This window comes from Citrus sinensis, chromosome 3 (assembly GCF_022201045.2).
Source record: "Citrus sinensis cultivar Valencia sweet orange chromosome 3, DVS_A1.0, whole genome shotgun sequence".
NCBI classification, from domain to species: Eukaryota; Viridiplantae; Streptophyta; class Magnoliopsida; order Sapindales; family Rutaceae; genus Citrus; species Citrus sinensis.
The window spans coordinates 23,418,654-23,423,518 of record NC_068558.1 but is presented as its reverse complement, the minus strand read 5'-3'; the positions used below and the strand labels follow the sequence as shown (position 1 = coordinate 23,423,518).

The following is a 4,865-nucleotide window of genomic DNA, read 5'->3' as shown; positions in this document are numbered from 1 at the left end:
CTTGTAATTTCCAAAAGATCTCTACTTTTTTTTAAACATATATTTTGTTTTTTCCTATTTTTCCTCCTTTGTTAGCCATGTCCTTAGCCTACGTTACGTCCCAATAAAAGTCTTTCTTGACTTTAGGGATCTATAATCTGAAGTAGAAGCTAGTTTTATGGGCTAAAAAGATGTAGTGATAAATAAAAAAAAAAGTAAAAAGTAAAAAACAATGAATACATTGGGTTGACTGGCATTTTGACTTCAGATCATGTTATTTTTAAGCTGTGGGAAAATTTCTTTCATCTTGGTGAGAGTGTGTGATATTACTTCTATATTATTTTCTCTCAAATTTAGCATTCGTTGGAGTGACTATTTTTATTGGATTTAATTTTCTTGTGAGAGTGTCACTACTTGCAGTGAGATTTTGGGGTTTGACATGTCATTCTTGAAAGTAGCTGTGACAAAGTCTACTAGGCTTATTCATGTGGATGGTTGATGTGGGTGTGATGTTTCTTTAGACTGGAGATAATACTTATACTTTTATTTGTTTGCTATCATTGGTTTGATTGAATAAACAAAAATATTTTTAAAAAAAGAGAACCATCATTGCTCTCTAAAAGTATTTTTTTAAAAAAATAGAGAACGATCTTAAAACCATTTGCTCCACAAAACCTTTTCCCTTAATTTCAATTCTTAGACTTATAAATTTGTTTTATTTGTCAGAAACTTTGATTTGTTTTATTAGACTATTTTTCGTAATTATATGCCTTCAAATGTCTAACTATTCCCATTCAAAAAGAAATAATAATAAAAAATTCGATAACTCTATTCTTATTACCATACAGCTGGCTAATCATTTTAACATTTCGTAAAATATGTTAATTGTTTTTTCATTTAAAGGGTAAGGGTTGGGCAATCATAAACTATATTAATAAATCATTATTGACTGAATATTTCTATTAGAACAAAGAAAAATGTTGATTGGGCCTATATTTTTGGATTAATTACTATTTACTTCTCTCTCTTTCTAATAAATGCCTTGACAACTTTACCGCAGCTACTTCATTCAAAGTTTTTTTCCCCAATAATTTTATCTTGTTTATTTTCTTACTCATTTACTAGACACAATTAAAATTTGATTTAATTATTCAATTAATCGTGCTAATGTAAATCCAGTTAATAGTCATCTCAGGTTAACTAGGATTTTGATTGTTTGATGCAATTATTAAATAGATTGTGTTTGAGTAGGCTTAAATTTTGATACGACATAAATACAATCCATTAACCCATTTTTCAACCTCTATTTAAATTATGAATAGGTTATGTATTCCATGAACAATCATGCACGTTGCTCGTGTATAAAAGGAAAATACATTAGCTTGATAAAATGTACAGTTAGGAAATTACCATTAAGTTTCTTAAACATTGGGTCAAGGTTTTGTTGAACTTAAAATTTGTTTAAAACTATCTTGGATGGTTGAAACAAATTTATGGCTAATTTGTTCAATTTTCAAGTCATACAAATTAATTTCAAATTTGAGAATTTTAATCTTATTTATAGCCTCTTTTACCGTTTTCTAAGTTCATCTTTGATTTATTTAAGTCTAGTATTGATAAGTTACCAATGAAAACTACAAAAACAACATCCTCACTTGAAGCAAATTGTAATACCCTAAATCCAACACGTGTGGAGCATGTGGTAAAGGAGGTTACTTATAAATAATAATCCTTCACAAAAGCCTCAATTAGAACTGAGCCAAAGTTTATTCAAACAAATCCACTAGCCTAATACTAAGGATTTTCCTTTTTCCAAAGCCATAAATATAACAAAGTCTCAAAACTCTCCAATTGCAAGTGTTGTGTTAGAAAATGTATATTTATAAAGGAGAAAATCGTCATTTTACATTTCAAGTCTTACTAACATCCTGACTTTTATGTATTTAAGCTTCTTGTGATTTAGGGGCATCATGGTTATTTCACAATGAACGAGAGATCAGACAGCAAAACAGACATCACTTTTGAACTCAGGACAGTCGAAAACCTTAAGAGGACCATAAAACGAAAAATGATACTATTCACATGTACGATACTATTCACGTGTACGGTATTGTCTACGTTACTGTTCACGACAATGTTCACATAGACGGATCGATGATGTGGCATTGACTGATGAGGTGTTACGATTCTATAGGACTAAAATTCTTATGTACTGTTGATCGGTGACGTGGCAGCATATCAGTGGACCAAAAATTGTGCGTACAGTACATGCATATACACAGGATAACTTACAACCAAACCGTGTTACTGTTCAAACCGTGTGGTTAAACCGCGTACTATTGACTGATGACGTGGCGCAATCCTGAGCGTCCGAAATGTTCTTAATCCGATGGCCATGATTTACTCAATGTATCTATAAAAAGGGGCTCTCCCCCCTTAATTTGGTATCCCTAAATTCATTTTTGAGTTCAATGTTTTGTAATTCCTTCTCCATCTTGTATTTTCTACGTATTTTAATAAATTTCCATTTTGCCCCTAGTTCAATTATAAGTATCTAATTTTCTTTTAAGCTTGGGTTGAAGATGAAGTCTCAACATGTGTCATGGGCTTTATTTGGTAAATTTATTTTCTCTTCCCTTCTAATTTTTGTGGATGTTTTGACTTTTCGTCGACAAATAGTAATAATCTCTTCTAGATACCGCCCTGATTTCACCGGCTCCCTAGTACAAGGTTATTATTATTTGGCACGATAAGCCCTTAGCACGATATTGATTAGAGTGTGGTTCATGAGGTGTGGATTCCCCCCTCATGATTTAATTGGCACTAATAAGGAATATTTAGCCCATGGTGCATGTTGATGCAGATCTAGATACCCAAGAGCTTCATTTCAATAGATTTCTCTTCAATTTATTCTCGCTATTTTAATTTAAATTTTAGGATAGTTCAAATCATTTTCACCACAAATCCAACAATCCACATAGAAAATTAATTCTATGCATAATTAAAATTCACCTCCTCGTGGGATCGACACTCGTCACCATTAATCTATTCTACAATAGATTCATGCGCTTACGAGTTCAATAAAATTGGCACACCAAGTTTTTGGCGCCTTTGCTGGGGAGGTAAGTTATTTTAATTCGTAGAATTAATTTTTGTAAATAATTTCTTTTAATTGTTTTATTGTAATTTTTTTTAAAGTGAATATGCATTTAGATGTAAGAATTTCTTTTCTTTTTCTCTTCTTTAAAATTCTGTAATTTAATTTTTAAGTTAATTTTTTCTTGGTAATTTTTTTTGTTTATCTTATTAATTTATTTTTAATTTATTTCATGTATTATTTTTTAGTGTGTTTTTATAGAAAGGTTGTAACATCGCGATAAGGTTAATATCATAATTTCTCCTTCTTTATTTTTAATTGTTTTGTGTTCTTTGCATGGACGGTCGAATGTCATTATTACCTAATCTTGAGCCTATAGACCTTAAACTTGAAAAAACACTTCGCACACACAAACACGTTGTAATTAAAGGTAAAACTGAAATGGATTTGCAACAACAACCACCACCACAGGAGATGCTATTTAAGGACTACTTTAGTCCCTTAGCTAATTTGAGCACATCATGCATAAGATACTCAAACGTAGCTATTAGGAGTTTTGAACTAAAACCTAGTGTGCTAAATTGTCTCCCAACATTCTATGGCCTAGAAAATGAGGACCCATATAATCATCTGAATGATTTTCATGCTGTTTGTCAAACTTTTAAATATGAAAATTTTTCAGACGATGATGTTAAACTTTGACTATTCCCATTTTCCTTAAAGGATAGAGCTTGTTCATGGCTCAATACATTGCCTGCTAATAGCATTACATCATGGGAACAAATGGTAACAAAATTTTTGAATAAATATTTTCCAGTGCATAAAACCAATGCTATTCGCAGGGAAATTTCAAAGTTTACCCAGAGAGAAGACGAGCAGTTTTTCGAAACATGGGAGCGATTCAATGGGTTACTCTTGAAGTGTCCACATCATGGGTACGGGAAATGGTACCAATGCCAATACCTTTTAGAGGGATTATTGCCACATGTCCAAGAATGGCTAATGGCAATAAGTGGAGGAGAGCTAATGTCAAAAAGTGCATTAGAGATTTGGGAATTCTTCTAGCGACAAGCGGATAATTCCTAATAATGGAGTCGATCACTCAGGAATACTAAAAGAATTAAGGGAGTAAATGAGGTTCACATTGGTGAGTCAAGTTCAGGAATTAAAGAAGTCAAAGAGATGGTTGAAGATCTTTCCTGACAAATAGCATCGTTATCGAGTGCTAAATCAACAGAACCACATGACAATGACTCATACTCAGATCAAGCCAATGCCATAGGTGTAATGAGAAAACCATCTAATTACAACCCATACTCCAACACATATAACCCTTAATGGAGAGACCACCCCAATGTTTCATGGTTTCAAGGATTCCAACAGAATGGACCAACAACTCCAGCTCCAGCTCCACCAATGCAACCAATTCCTCAAGTTCTTCAAGTCTCTCAGCCACCATTTAGACCACACAATCAGAACCAGAACTACTCTCAACCCAGACCATGGGAAGATGCATTCCAAAATTTCAGGAATGTTACTTACTCCATGATTGAGCAACAGAATCGCACCATTGATGAAATACGAAATGAGATGAGAGCAGCCTTCAACTCACAAGCCCAATCAGTTTCAAACCTCGAGAAGCTGGTTGAACAACTTGCTTCTTCAGTTCAAACCTTGATGATTCATGTCTTGTGGCATTTGAAAAATTAAAACAGTTGTTGAGATCATCACTCATCATTCAGCTCGCAAACTGGAACTTACTGTTTGAGCTTATGTGTGATGCATCTGA

The 4,865-nt window shown here is 33.0% G+C and overlaps 1 non-coding gene across 1 annotated transcript; it reads right to left on the bottom strand.

Annotated features, from left to right (window-relative positions):
* Positions 1-3,910: 3,910 nt before the first annotated feature.
* On the bottom strand, positions 3,911-4,014 carry LOC127901599 (small nucleolar RNA R71). Its single transcript, XR_008053843.1, has one exon. It is a non-coding gene; the product is annotated as a small nucleolar RNA R71 (small nucleolar RNA).
* Positions 4,015-4,865: the final 851 nt, after the last annotated feature.